The following is a 16,590-nucleotide window of genomic DNA, read 5'->3' as shown; positions in this document are numbered from 1 at the left end:
CCTTGAGGTCCCTAATGTTTTGTATCATATCAGAAACTGTAGTTAATGACCACATTTATTGTGCATTCATCTTCAGTCTGTTGATTTGGTTTAGTCTTGGGCCTTGCCTTTTCCTCTCCAACCTCGACGAGAAAGAATAACTTTGTTCTTGTCCTTCATTGGTTCCAAACTGGAGAATAAAATTGGTACCCATGATAGATGCTAATTGGCTAATATAAAATGAATTGCATCTGACTACTAAGGGACAGAAAAGTCTAGGCTTAAAGTAATCAGTTATTTGATGACCAGTCATGAAAATAACAAAAATGTAAAGGATGAATACAAATAATTCTGTGCTTTGCAAAGGGCTTTCTTATTTATTTATTTGTTTATTTGTGTATGTATGTAATGCAAAGGGCTGCATATTTGTAGTAGCTTCAGTACTTTTTTTATAACCTTTCTTATAAAACAACCAAACTATAACGCAATTGTTTTATGAGTCAATGGCACTAATTAAAAAAACAAATAGTGTCACATACTGAATGAAGAGGTCTCTAAACCCTACTCTAGGGTTATTTTTTTATCATTTGGTCAAACCTTGCCAGGGCTACTTCCAGCAGATCTCAGATAATAAAGGATTGTTTGGTATGGCCTTTACATAAGGTATAGTAGGAAGTCGCGCAAGGTTGTAAGCATAAGGTAAGGCTGCCGAACATGTTGTCATGCAAAAAAAAAAAAAAAGTTTTAAAGTCATACAATGTTTTAGACGCACACTTCCTGTAGAATGTGGAATGTTTTGCTACGTCACATAAATCATGACGGCGCAGAGAAGATAACAACCCGGCCAATGACAACTCATATGACACCAAACAACAAAGATGGTTCACAATATGTAAAATTCTGAGTGAACACCATTACTTCATCAGTTTGTTATCCCACATACCATGGATTCAAATCAATTTTCGAAGCGTCACGTAGAATTTTAGGATTGAAACAATTTTTTAAAAAACTGAAAAAAAAACTATGTGAGCACAATTTAGATCTTTTGTTTAACATCATGTAATCAAAGAAAGTGCTAAATGATATTGCAAGATTTTGAAATGTCAGATGTTTCCGTTTTTGTCAGTTTTTCATGAAGTATATGGAAAACTACAAAGCAGTATGAAATTGTAGGGTAGATGTACTAAGAGGCCAGTCGCAAGGCAAACATACCGCAATTTGCATTTCTGTTGCAACAATTAGCAAAGTATACATTTTGTTGTATGTACTAAGTGAAAATATGTTAATAAAGAGAGCTGCAATATACTCATTTAAATAGTTGTTGCATCCTCTTAACAAGATCTCTAGCATTGCAAGTCATAATGAATAAATAATGAAAGGTAGTTTAATCCCATCAGATTCTATAGCGGGACCCCGATCTTATACATTTCACCAAAGACTTCCGACTGATTTGCGACTATTGTGACAGCTGCAACACTTTAGTACATTTACCCCTCAATATGTTAACACAACGTTATTTAGCATGTTTCATTCAACTTTTTGAAGCAAAATTAGTTAGCTAATTGGGTAGCTTACAGGCAGGCCCGCAGGCACCCAGCCAGTCTACAGGGGGGTCGACCTAGACCCTCCCCATCAGGGCGGCGCTCGGCCAATTGTACGCTGCCCCCTGGGAACTCCCATCCACGGTCAGCAATGGAATAGCCTGGAACCGAACCAGCGACCTCCAGGCTATAGGGGGCAACCTGTACTCCATGCGGAGTGCCTTTAGTGGATGTGCCACTCGGGAGTCCCGAAAATGTATTACATTTTTAAAGATTGTTTCAATAGTGAATCGAGTTACAATGTACTTTTTTAAAGAGTTGACTTGGCTAAATGTTAAAATGTTTTAGCCTTGGTTTCAGTAAGACATTTTAGGCAGCTTACATCAGTAGAATATAATGTAAATAGAAAATGTTTTTTGTTTTGTTTTATTGTTTTTTTTTAATAAAAAATCGGTTTCGTGACACTCGTGAAACTTTTGCGAAATCTTTTTTTTTTTTTTTTTAATTTGAATTTCTGAATTTCATTAAAAAATACCATGAATCTTCTGGGCCACTATATGACTGTTGTTATAATGTTCTTTGATATCAGATGCTTTCTGACTTTTTCTTTGCTCTCAAATAAGACCAATTTGAAATCTGTTTTACTTGTGGATCCTTTTAGGACCGGTGCTGCAGTTCTTCCTCTTCATAAATCTCATTTTAATATCATAGACTTCATTTACAAATGAGCCTAACCTACAATTTGCCCATGCATATAATTAAATCTTGACATGTCTTAAAATGCACGACTAAGGAGCGTCGGAGCTCATTTTGGCGATGCTAACACGGCCTTAACTGTCATGATACATATGGGGCAATTTTAAGGCTGGCGTAAATTTGGCTCTATGGTCTTAACACCATTGCAAACACTTCACACATGTCCCTGTGACAAGGTGAGAGGTGATCCGAGCAATAAGCGGCTTTCTCGACCAAAGGAGGCGCTGAGAAAGGTTTACTATACAATCGTTCCAGGGGCAGCCGACTGAATGGTGGGGGCAGAACCGGAAATCCACCATCTTGGTGTGTGGCGGAAATGAGGTACTGCACAGCAACTCCTAGGTGGTCAGCACTGTGGCGGGCACCGATTGGCTAAGAAATGGTGCAGTGCTGATCATGGGGAGCAGCCGGACAGTATGAAGGGATTGCTTTTCCAGGAGCATGGGGACTTAAACCGGAGCAGTTGCCGCAAGTTCAGCCAACTGCAGAGTAATTCAGGATTCCACGGACAATGAGAGCCTTACTGTACCACGAGCACCTTCACCACAAGCACCCTTACACTGTGCACGAAAGGACAACAGCAACCCAGAGAAGAGGGGAGGGGGAGTGGTGTGCCAGTCACCGTTGAACTGTATTCTGTGTTGCTGTGTCAATTGCTTAATTAAAACACTACAGTTCACATTGTTGTGTACCGTGGCAATCAAATTTCATTTCCTTGTTCGTGTGACATCATTCACCCGCACCACTTAAGCCACCCTGTCACAGTCCCTGTGGAAGGGTGGTGGGTAAATCACTGACACAGGAGGCAGACAGGTGGATTTGGCAACACCACACAGGTGCCCAGTTTTATTCTCGGGTGCTATTTTTAAGTTTATCCTGCAGATGGCGCTGTGGGACCGTGGTCTGATTTACCAACGATGTTAAACAGAACCATGGGCATACCAAGCGATGGTACACAATACCGGCGCCTTGCAGGTGCTCAAAGAAATAACAATGACAACAGAAGGCAAAAATAACAAGGGAAAAAATAACACAATAACAAAACTACAAATAAAAGGTGCTGCACTCTGCAGCAATATCCCAGTCGCCGCTGCCCGTGCGACCCAGATCTCCGTCCTACACTGCCGGCTACCTTACCTGCTCTGTTATACTTTTAAGGGGTCTATCCAAGGGTTCCCCACCCTCACTGTCTTGCTGAGACACTTTCGTGTCTTTTTCTCTCCCGGCTGGTTCTCGGTCCGCGACCAGCGTTTCCACACTCTCAGCACGTCTATAAGGGCAGACATGAGGAAACAGCAGTGCGTTATTTTATAGGACCAATAAGACTCACCTCTCAGCCATTCAGAGAGGGGAAAAGTCCACACACCCACTTTCCCACCTCCCCGTGTCACTGCCATGACTCACAGGCGGTTGTTGGACGACTGCCACCCTCTTCCTGCAGCCCTGTGAACACGACAGCAGAGTCAGCACAGATCTCTCCCTGCTACAGTCTCCCTTACTTTTTTCCTCAAAATATATGAAAACAAACAGGACATATCAATGCCATTTTGGTGACTCATATGAATATATATGAATACATATGGTTGTTCCAATAATACAACCAGTATAAACATGGTTACCAAAATCAATGGTTGTGATTGTGCTCCCAAAGCCATAAATGCAGATACCAATGAGGATGGCGGTGACTTTGATACTCCCTGTTGAGTTCTTTGATTTATGTAGATCAAAAGGTATTGCAGCCTTGGTAATTAGTAAAGTTTGTATTTACACAGTATTAACCACAGTTTTTTGGTTTCCTCAGGCATTATATTTTCTGGCTGGGCACCCAAAGGTTAGTGAGTTGATCCTGAAAGATGTTACAGAACTTGCAAGAAAATTTTTTGTTTTTTGCTTTAAGAAACAATAGTGCAAGGTACACACCTTTTCCTGTGTAATAGTTACCAAAATGTGAATGCTTAAAAGCAAGGTGTGGACTTTGGCATCCAACCAAAAATACCCACATTTTTTTTCCTTTGTTTTCTAGTCCATTTATCTTGAAGCCATTCACACAGATCAAGCTATCTATACAAGTAAAAGAAACATAATGAAAACATGCTTGGTAAAAGGGAGTGGTGTCTTTTTTTGCTTACCTTAAATATGCAATTCTTATGGGAGTATTATTCAATGCCTACATCCCAGAAAAGAAGCTTGCATATTATATTCTGTTTTATCAAACTATAACAAATAAAAACCTCCTGTGTAGGATTTATGATGTAAAACCCTCAAGAGCAGGATATATTTTTTTGGGTCATCAAAGCTATGAGAAACTTTAAAAAATCAAAAAATATGTACCTAGCAAAACTGTTACTGTATTTGTCATATATAGGTTATAAGTTTCTATCAGCAATTACTATTACACATTCCTGCCCTAAAAATAAATACATAAATATGTATGGATTCATAGTTCCTTTTTTTATATTTTTTTATTATGGATACTGGAACAAAAACATATTTTAGAAAAGCTAATATTAATAGAATAAAAAATGTATTAAGAGTTTGAGAGGACCTGTTTGAGGCAAACACTTTAATTAAAAAAATATTGAACCTTCCAACACTAAGTAAAGTTACAAGGGTGAATTAGTTAATTAAAAAAAAAAATGTTTTGCTATTCTTTAAAATGCAATCCCATCCAAATCCTAATCCTGTTGGTGAGTCATATTGATAGCTAACACTGGCTGATTTAACAGCAGTGAACAGTAGATCAGATTTCAACAATGAATGCACTGTTGTTGCACAGCTATTTTATGGGTGTGGCTATTGCCATGGCTCTGCTATCTGTTTTTCTTTAAAAGCCCTGCTGATGAACCCTAGTAGTGAGAGGAATGCACTTACGTGGACACTGTTTTTTTTTTTTTCTCCTCCCAGAGTCAAAGCAATAACCTGATCAGCAACTTGTTTTGTGTGATGGTGTACACATACAGGCCTGAAGGGAAAAGACTAGAAGACGACACTTGGCATTTATTCTTAGACTTGAAATTAATTAATTAAAAGTCTCTAGCTGCCATTGACGTTGATTAGTATACCCTGCAATATAGTATCCAGTGTTGAAAACTTTTGATGTCCATGGACTACAAAGGCTCCTGCTGACATCATAGCTTAGCACCCCGATGTCTCTTAAAGGCAGACAGAACAGAAGCATACTCCATAATGAATTTTAAGGCTATACAAAACAAACAGCTTGTGATAAAAAAAAAAAAAAAAAAAAAAAACTTGTTGAGTCTGGAACTGGGATTTGCATTCACATCAGCTATAAGTGATTGTTACTTCACTCTAAATGCAAGTCAGATAGTGCACCTGTAGAAATAAAGGAACCAGAATTGTGAATGCTGTATGTGGCTGTTGCTGGTAAACATATGTTTTTGTTTGCTGTGGTACACAATTAGACCAAGTTCATTTGGCTATAAAATTGGACTTGCCACGATTAACATTTGGGGGAAGACAATAATTTGAATCGGACAGTAATTATATATTTTAAAACAATAACGTTGCATTATTAAAGTTGTTCTATGCTTTGTTAATCTGAAAAGCCTGTTTCTGCAAATCATGTATAGATTGTATTTAAAATTGATATAACCTTCAGACCTGCTGTAAGCACAGCAGTGCAATATACTTTTCAATTAGAATTTAGAATCCTATAATTGTGAGGCTCAGTTTTGTCTAAGGAATGAAAATTCATGTATTAAAAAAAGGAATAAATAGATACATCTACAAAAACAATAAATAAACTGACTAAATAGAAACACAGCATCGGCTGTGATTACAACAAAGTATAACTCAGCATATCACTTTGTTGGAAATAGTTCCACAGATAGAGACAAACCCTATTTAAAAAGAAGATGTACTGTATCTGCATTCATGCTGTCATGTCTGATCTCAGATATTGGTAAATGTCTAAATCAAAAATCAATTACTATTAAATCCAAATAAAGTAAGCAACATTCACACTTTACCCTAATGAAAGCATTAATCTTTTTTCTTTGTTGTTGATATATTACAAATAAGAGTAAGAATTGAATGTACCCTTATTTGATCTCCATATGACTTTACCAGGAAAATATCTTAATTTGTACATAATTATATATTAATTATTAATGCTTATTAGAAGGAAGTGCCGGGGCAAATATTCAAACAAACAGTACTTGAACTATATTTGGCAGCAATATTCTTTATATTACAGAATGCATAAATGAATGTATCAGAAAGATAACATGCAGAGGAAAGCAATGCATTAAGTGAAATAAATAAATAAATAACATTCTGCTGTACAGTGTTCCCTGCCTTTAATTAATAGGTCATTTGATGGGGTACCAGGGTTATTTTAGAGATTTTTTTATTACTGGAACTGTATATAGAAACAGAATGTTATATATATATATATATATATATATATATATATATATATATATATATATATATATATATATATATATATATTCACCAGCTTTATTTTAAAGTGCAACTTAGTAATGTACAGTTGCATAAGATAAAGGCAATAATGAGTTTATAATTTGGGGGATTTTTGTGACACATCTTTCCAATAAATTTAGACAACATTTTTAAACTTCAAGTGTTTTACATTGTTGATTTATTACAGTACTGTAAATTCTGAATATATTGATAGAAATGATATGTAAGCAATAAGGTACGACAGGGTATGGGATATATTCTAATATCCACACACCCTGGGTGCGTTATAAGTCACAAGGTGAAGCCAACATTACAAAAAAAAAAAGGTAATAAGGCATACCATGAAATGCATACATTACTGCTGTTTCTAGTTCATTATTGAATGATACATTTAACTCTTTTTAAAGGTTATGAGTTGACATATGGTAATGAATAAATGAAATGTACTTACTTAAAAACATGCACTTTAACACTGCAATGCTACTCATTGAAAATGATTTTTGTTTCTAAATTGCCGATTTATTCCTCTGACAATAACTAAAACTCTTACTACAATTTTAATTATAGTATTATTATATTGTCAAAACTCTGTTTTTGCTCCAGTATGTAGTAAAAAAAAAAAAAAAAAAAAAAAAAATAAACTATATTTGTAAAAGTCCAACATTTGGTAAAAAAAAAAAAGCACATGAAAAGAAAAATAATTGAAAACTAAAACAGCAAAATAAGTAAGTAAAAATACAGTATTTACCTACCTGCATAGCTCTGTCATTGGAATAGACATAGTCCTGAAGAAAGTACCAAAAGAAACTGAGGGTGTTCATTGAAATATTGTGTGGTGTTCAACACCTGTGGACTGTTCTTATTTTATATACAGTATGTATACCATTATATCCCTGTGTGCCTGCATGCACACACAACTACATCATTTACACTACCCACTTTATGTGTAAGTCCTAGCTATGTATATATATATATATATATATATATATATATATATATATATATATATATATATATATATATATATATATATAATATTTATCTTTTAAAAGGATCTTTTATTTAACACCATGTAATCAAAGAAACTACAACATGATATCGCAAAAGTCTACCTGAAACAATAATGGTATTCAGCAGGTTGCATTTGACTTTATGAAGCAAAATTTGTTCATTCTATTGGGTAATGCAAGTCTTTTGGCCACAGCTGCAGGCATGGGTGTTAAAAAAAAAAATACAAGATATTACATTTTTATTCTAGAGTAGAGCATGTATTAAATAATCTCCACACCCAGATTAGTTACACTCAATTAATACTGTACCATTAATAAGGAATGGGAAACAAGAATCCTAATGTGATGTTCAGTCATTCATCTGATTCATCTACATTTTTTATCATAACCTATTATTTCCAACTAAGTGTAAATCTGTTTCTTTTGGAAATGGTCCCTCCCCTTTTCGATTCTACACTGTTAACCCCGAAGTCATTCTAAATAAATTAAATCAAGTTACATTAACTTAAAAATTCAAATGTTATTCACAACTATCATCCATTTTAAAGTTAGTTGAACATTCAAATTTACTTTAGTTGTTCAAACATAAATGGTTTAAATAGAATCAGGGGACTAGATTCCCATTAACCCTTGCGGGAACACAATTTATTTTTTGGAATTTTTTGTTGTTTATTGTGTTGTTGTTTTGTGAATGTGCAGTTGCCCAAATGTGTTGTGTTTGCTTGTCTTTTGTGGCCTGCTCCCTTACATGTGTTCTCCTTGTGTTGTGTGTGGTCACCCCTGTTCGGAGGTCAGTCACATCTCTGCATCTGCCTGGTTCCAGCACTTGTAAATGCTGCTATATGCGCATAAGCAGACGTGCTGCACTGGTAGCTAATAAAATAGCTTGTTGATTGTACATTCTGTTGCCTCAGCTAACTTTTTCTTATTTAAATGAAATAGAAGTGTTTCAGATTAACTTGACTATTAAAAACTAAATCTAACTCAAATGGATTAAGTTACATGAGTATACATGTTACAAGTTTAGTCAGCCCCAGAAAAAGTTGTTGTAACAAAAACTAAATGAGTAACTAAACTTAATTATATTAAGGCAATGAGTTTAATCAATTTTTTTGAGTAAACTTGACTTATCAGGGTTTACAGTATAACCCCTTGACCTAGGATTTTCCTTCTGTTTGGCTTTTAAGTGACAAGTTATCTGACCATGTCGACTGGTCAATACCTGCAATTGCATCAGTGTAAGCCTGTGTCAGAATTAAATCTCCAACATTTTTTCCATGTTCCTACTCAATAGTGTGTCACATTGAGATTCTGCCAACTATGCCCAAAGTCTTTCCAAGCTGGATTGTTGAGAATGGGAATGTGAAAGCACAGTAATATTGTGCTTACAGTGCAATAGTGAGCTCTTGAAAGTGTATTTTCGGATGTAGAACAGAACAAAACACAGCATACATGATGTGCAATAGTTTGGGAAAAACATGTTGCCCAACATAGTTTTACTTCACAGTACTTTTAAAGATTAGTTTAACATTACGGAATTTAAATTGTTAATAAATAAAATTTAAAAAATCACTTTGTTAACCCTTTTTAACTGCAGTAACCTATGTTTTTAGGTTTGTAATAATACTCTATCATTCATTCACTGTAATATTCACTGTACTTCAATAAACAGGTACCGTATTGTCACTAGTGCAATCACACAATCATACAGAAGGTTGGAAAGCCTATGTATTTTTTTTGTTAACAGACATATCCAAGATGAGTTTAAGACTAATGATGTCAGCGTTTTTACATTGGTACTTTACAAGGTTACTGTTATATTCAAATGGTATTGTGCAATATAAATGCAGAAACAGAATGAAGGTATTACATTTGTTTCTATTATTATAGTTGGATCCAATTTTTATCTGAACTTTGTACACCTAATCTCAATACATAAGCTATGTATGTCCCAACCCCCAGATGTTGAGAAGCACAATAAAAATAAAACAATTGTCTCATTGTCCTTGATGTTGTGCGTTAACTTTCCCACACACCACCAGAGCTCTGGTACTGTCAGACAGCCAAATTCAGCTTAGACTATCACAGAACATTCTTGCATGTTTAGGGTGAAGCTTGGTGACCTTAGTTGTGAGCTCATTCACCATGCATTCTCTGATACCCCATAAAGAGGCACAGGTCTCTTGGCAGCCCTCCTGCAGTGGAGCTTTTAAAGTAGTATTAATCTGCACTTCCTAGACATGAATAAACCTGTTAAACCATGCAACATTAAATGCGAGTTGAAATACAAAAGCAGATTTATGCTTTTTAAATTGATAATATGTAGTATATTTTCTCAAAATCTACTAACCAGGTTTTGAAAATCAACCCCAGTCTATTGCACGCAGAGTTACTTTAAGTTAACATTATGAGTTTAGTATTTTATTGTCTTTTCAATGTGATCATTTTGTAAACAAAAAATAAAACAAAATCCATTTGTCATTGGTGCAAGGCAAAGCACCAAGGTGATACATATTACTAATTTCTGTCAACTGTACCATTTCTGTTAGAGACATTGTTTTCCCTTCGAATACATTTAAAAATATTATTGGGATATTCAAATAGCACTAAATTATATATATATATATATATATATATATTATATTATATATATATACTATAATATATATAATATATATATATATAGGGAGTCCCTCATTATAAAGTACATGTATACTGACACAACGTAACTTAACTGTGTTGCATTTTATTATTACTGTGTTGCATTTTATTATTAATAATAATATATAATAATAATAATAATAATAATAATAATAATAAAGGTCTCAAAATGTTCTCCTAGAATTACTAGGCGTATTATATATAAAAATGTGTAAACAATCAATGAAAAATAAATAGTTAAATGTATTTTGTATATAAACCTGTAAAATGAATATTGAAAATGCTGTACAGAAAAGTTAGATCTTAAAATAATTAATTCACCACAAAAGCTCTTTAAGATGCCATTCAAATGATGACCTATGGTATACACTGATATTGCAAACCACATTGCATCAGAAGTGAATTTGATAGGCCCTAGAAATGTGCTAAACACACACACGCTGACGCTCCATTGCCATCTACACTCTTGTGCACTGATAATCTAAAATCGTACATTGCATTGGCCTCGACCCCACCCTCTCCCCAGTGCATGGTTTATAGGCTTTCAGAAAATTTGTAATTTTGGACTGCCCCTAATATACAAGACTAGATTAATAAAAAGCTGTTACATTAAATTAAAAAAAAAAATACTTAAACCAGATTTTTCATTCTTGTTGCTTTTATTAAAAAACACATTTAACCTGATTGAAAAAGAAAAAAAAAAAAATTAGGATGATACTATCACAGAACCCTGCTGAACTGTCGGAGCCAACTAAAAGCACCTGTGGCTGGGGCAGCAGTGTGGAGCTGAACTACCGGAACCACTCCTCAGCCAGAGCCAGCCCTAACTCCAATGCATATTTCCACCTATATACTTTAATGTCGAGCATACTGCTCACAGAACTCTGCTTAACTGTCAGCACTTACTCACACTAGACTAGACTGCCTGTCTGCAATCATCAGCCTCACAGGTGATGGTTATCTATTTACTCTCAGTATTAGCAAAAAAAACCCTTAAAACTCATATCTCGAGATTATTTTCAAAATGTATTTGAAAAGGGTAAATGGTTTATAGTTTGTCAGCCCTACATATTTCTTACCACACAAAAATGCTGGTAATACAAAGGTTGTTTAAGATAATCAGTAAAACATTTGCAGTATTGCATACTGGAACCTGTACAGGGGGGCGAACGAGGTTTAACTATCAGGACTTTCTTCCTTTGCATCGGGACGCAGGACATTTGCTAGGAAATCGTGACTTATATAGGAACATATAGGAACTGTTGGCATGTATGGTTCTGTTAATGCAGTATCTGTCTGCTTATTATGTATGCATTTCATGGTATGCCTTATTACTGCCTTGCCCTATTTTTTTTTTTTTAGATTATCAATTAAAGATAATACATTAGTATGCAATGTATACTGCCACACCTTGTCTAGTCCATGGATAATAGATATTAAACATTAACTTTTTCTCAGTTACCATAAAAAACTGTGGAATTATATTATCATCTGTTAAGCCGTTTTATGATCAGCAATATAAAGACATAAAAAAGACCTGGTGATTTGGCATGCAAGAAAAAAAATACGGGCTATGAGGGATAAACAAGTACAGTGTAACATTGAAGAGATGGGCTTTGCATCAGAAAACTGGTAATAGAGTCAGAAATATATAATGGGGATTTTATTCTTAATGCAAGGGTGGTAGAACACTACTGCTGTGTATCTAGGTAACGGATATCTGAGTGCTTACTGTATATCAATCCAACATGATCATGAAATAGATTCTATTAAAACGGGACTTGGTTACAACCCTTATAACAATCCTTCATTCATCATGAAATGACTTGAATACAAGCTCACAATGATTTGTTTCCACTTCACTGGTCGACACCACAGTATCTCCAAATCCAAAGAACAGCAACTGGATCAGAATAGCAGAATTCGAATAGCTTTATGGCACAGATTGACCAAACAGCTGGGCAAAGAGGGTTTGGCTTGTAAACAGTACAGTAATTCATTGTGGCAGTGTCAAAGCCCTGCCAGTGCACAGGTTTGTATGTGTTGGGGAATATTGGGTGGCAGGGAGGGGGTTAAATTCCCACCCTGCAAAATCATGGGGGAATGTGGCTGCCACAGGTGTATAAATAGAATGATCACAGGTGTTAGTGGAGAATTAATTTAGAGTTAATGTTGGTGTGTAGGTTTGTGGTGCTGTATTGTGTATGTCCACGTCCTGTTTACGTCTGAGTGTTTTGTGTAGAACTTTTGTTTTGGCCCCTGTGCCTTTTTATTTTGTTAGTGTATTTGTTTGTTATTAAAATGTGCACATTAGTGCTTCACTGCAGCTTTCTTTTCTTCGAGTCTCTATTCCTGCCAGTAACAGCTTGGCTGTGATGCTAACCTATGGCATTCATTAATTTAGGCTGCAACACAGAGCGCATATTTTAAATCAAGCCTGTATATTAAACCTAACCATTAGCAATATCTTCATGTGGTCAGATGCAGTGAATGAAGCAAGTCCACACAATCTTTCTCCCAAAACAGTCTGCGTGTTTTAATAACAAAAATAAGTCCACCCCTTTACCAGCAATGGTTTTGGGGGGTACATGGTTGCTCTCTTAATTTAAATTAAAAGTAAACAAAAACAGGACTTTGTCCGTCCCCACGTTCTCCGCGCACGCAGTGCTCTTGGTCCTAAGAAGCATGGTGCTGTGCTGTGCAAGGACATGCTCTGTATTTTGCCGGTCCGCGGCTCACTCCTCCTCTGCAACACAAAACACACGTAATCCAAACAAAAACAAATCAATACAGGCTCTGGCCGTCTATTCTCATTCTCAGCGTAAGCAGAGGTTTTGCCATAGCTGCTCCCCTTTGTACCCAGCAAACTCCTCCCTGCAGTCACCGCGTCGCCATGGTTTCCCTAATAGAGGGCTGCCCCGCCCCTGACTGCAATGGAATTGTCCTGAGTACTTGCAGCTACGCGACCCTCCTAATATGGTCACCTTCCGGTTTTCACCTACCACCGAGGTGGCAGCTCTGGGAGGCAGCTTACCTTCCCCCTTACACAGCGCCCTTTCTAATCGGGAGGGAGATTTACAGCATTGATCCTTTCTCTCCATCACACTTCATTACAAATATGTAGAGGGAGACAGTAATGAATACTATACTCCGATTTACCACAGACTATTCCAAACATGATTTAGAGTTAAATAAAATGGTAACAAATTAAGAGAAACGCAAAAGACAACTATAATAGTAATCCAAATACATTTGTTAGAACATTTCAGATGTTTTTCATAAACAAAAATGGTGCTTAGACCACAAATCAAGATCAATGACAGAAATCACACAATCTGACAACTACAAGAAATGCAACAAAAAAAAAAATGGCCACTGCTACAGGCCAATTTATGTCTCTGTATACTTTTATCAACATGATTATTTCAAGCAGAGTGTAAAAATCAGCAGCAACACTTTAATTTATAGGTTTATTCAATATGTTGCTTTCTTTTTTAATTTTTGCTTTTTTGGATCAAAGTGGATCAGATGTTTTATGATCTAAAATAGGTCATGCTTTCCCTCTGTTACAGTACCTTAAAAGGGTTCTGCTGCTGTGCAGGTTTACATAGCTCTTATGCAACAAATTGTATATCAAGTTGTGACAGGATGACGAGTGGTGGTGTTAGGCCAGATGCAGGAAGCAAAACACGCACAAGGTACTGCAGTCACAAAGACGCACCATGCCCCGTTTATTTGAATACAAAAAAAATAAAAAATTGTTTTTTAAATAAAAACAAATCACGAACACAAATTACCTTCACTGTTCCTTTGTTTCGTTTTTACTTGCTTTTGCTCACTCTTGTTCCTTCTTCAAACACCCCACCCTGAGGGCAGAGAGCTGCAGGCTTTTATGCAGGTGACCATTTCCTGATTAGCAACAAATTAATCACTTAATTGGGAGATGGCCACCTTCTGCACGTGGTTTTTAATTATTAACATGGATAGGCTTCCCATCCCTTCTGACTGCAGTGGGGGAACCAGCAGGCATGCTCCCTCTGCTGGTGGAGGTGGGAGCGGCAAGCAGTCCTCCCACGGTGATGAAAGCGGAACCAGCAGGTATTTTCCCTCTGCTGGTGGAGGTGTGAGCGGCAAGCAGGCCTCCCACCGTTTGCCAGTTTCAGTTTCTAGAGACTTAACATCACTTACCACAGCCTTTCCCTCGTCACATTTCTTCTAACTTTCACTGGGTTTCTACATAGAAGCAAAGGTATTTTCCTACTGCTGTAACTAAACAGAAAAAAGAAACTGGTAAACACGTACACAAGGAATGACATTACTTTGAACTGAAACTTCCTACCTTTAATAAAATCAATTTGTTGTGCATTGTTTATGACTTCAAAAACACTTCAGAGCCAGGGTTATAGTAAGAGTTTGCTATGTAAAGAGATGTATATTTACTGTGGTATTCTTACAAGTGCACATGTTGCTGCAGAAACCCAGGGGAATTCAATTCAGGCACACCCATATTGGTAAAAATCACCAGTACCTGGCACCAAAACATATGTATATATTTGTTATTTTAGGTTTTCTTAGGTAAAGGATTGTGTATTAGACTAAAGTCTTATAAAGTGAATATGGTATTTTTCTGGCTATTTCTTGACTTTTATTCATGACTGGTCACTTACACTATAGGATTGACAATGTCTGTCTAGGATGTAAAATATTGTTATGAGCAGATGTAGAATGGTTTACAGTGTGGATATAAGAAAGACACAGAGGTCAGTCGACTAATAAATCTCATATACACTGCTCTATTGTTATTATGCAAGTAAAAAAAAGGCATTTCAACAGGAACAATAAGTAAAGAAATTTAATAGGGGTTAATCTTTAACCACTGTATTATTTTTTATAACCTTTTTGTTTATTATTTGCAATAATAACTCATTGCCATTCGTCAGTGTTTGAAGTTTATTTCTGGTCTGAGGTCACCCCTGCAAAGCCGTCCTGTTCACACCACATTCAGTTTTTTTATAATCTTTTGTCCTCTGAGAATATTCATGCCAATGCCTATTTGACTAACTGAACAAAATTTGACTGTTCTGACTGAACAATGTTGCCACACCTTACCCTGGAAATTAGTCAGGTAGGTAGAACTTGTTTTAACATGTTTAAAACAATGTACACCTGGAACACAAATGTATTTAAAAACATTTCAATATTGCTAATATGTTTGTTTTTCTCATTTTAAATCTTCATTTTGCAACAGAAATCAAAATCTTAGCATTGATTTTTATCAAAACGACTCAATGCTACTTAAACTTCCATTTTCTATTCAACATGTACTGTGTGCTGTAATGGTCACCCTACACAGTTGATAGGCAACTGTACTGTCCTCCCTTAGGATAGACTACTGGCCCCAAATAATTAAAACTAAATAAGTCAGCAAGGGCAACTGACAGTAAAACAGGGTAGCCACAATGCGTCAATTTCACCACACAAACACTGGTTTATTCCGAGGAACACAAAGCTTGACCAAAAGAATAAGACTACACAATTTCAGCAGAAAACAACTCAATTAGGGACAGAGTGACAAGGAAGAGAATATAGTGTAAACAAACCCAGGAAAACAGATTATAAATGAAGATACACAGCAGAGCTTGAATATAACCACAACCGTTTAACAATTACTGAGAGGATGATTAATATACAGAATGAATAAACAAAGCAACACAAAATATAAATCAACAAAATAGTAATGAAGTCCCAACAATTAACACAAGAGAAAAAACAACAACGATGAAAAAGTCCATGAAAAAAGCTCACCAAACTGGTATGGAAGTTCAGATAATTACCTGGGATGAATGTGAATGATGATGTAGAGGTCTTCAAGAGATGAAAAACATTGAGAGCAATGAAATGGATGTTTGATGAATACTGAGGTTGTAAACAGTCCAGAACAGATGCGCAAAAACAAACAACCACACCACAAACCACAAACAAAACTCCAAAATTACTTCAATCTCATTAGCATAATTCTGAAAAAACAATTGTGGCCACGGTTTCTGTGCAACAGTGAAGTTAGCAGGAAATATGTCAAGCAATAAATTACTGTAAAGGGATTCTGTCATTCTCCAAATTGTAATCTTGAACTTTTCAGTTTTACAATAAGCTATCAGCATGGTAACAATGTGAAAACAATTCTTTAACACATGTCA

General features: G+C 35.9%; 1 long non-coding RNA gene across 1 annotated transcript; it reads right to left on the bottom strand.

Moving 5' to 3' along the window:
* Positions 1–3,681: 3,681 nt before the first annotated feature.
* On the bottom strand, positions 3,682–7,659 carry LOC121308708. The gene is made up of 3 exons (XR_005948549.1): positions 7,475–7,659; positions 4,197–4,337; positions 3,682–3,719 (listed from the first exon to the last, which is right to left on the bottom strand). It is a non-coding gene; the product is annotated as an uncharacterized LOC121308708 (long non-coding RNA).
* Positions 7,660–16,590: the final 8,931 nt, after the last annotated feature.

The sequence above is a fragment of the Polyodon spathula genome, chromosome 3 (genome assembly GCF_017654505.1).
Source record: "Polyodon spathula isolate WHYD16114869_AA chromosome 3, ASM1765450v1, whole genome shotgun sequence".
Taxonomy (NCBI): domain Eukaryota; kingdom Metazoa; phylum Chordata; class Actinopteri; order Acipenseriformes; family Polyodontidae; genus Polyodon; species Polyodon spathula.
This window is presented reverse-complemented; position numbering and strand designations above follow the sequence as displayed.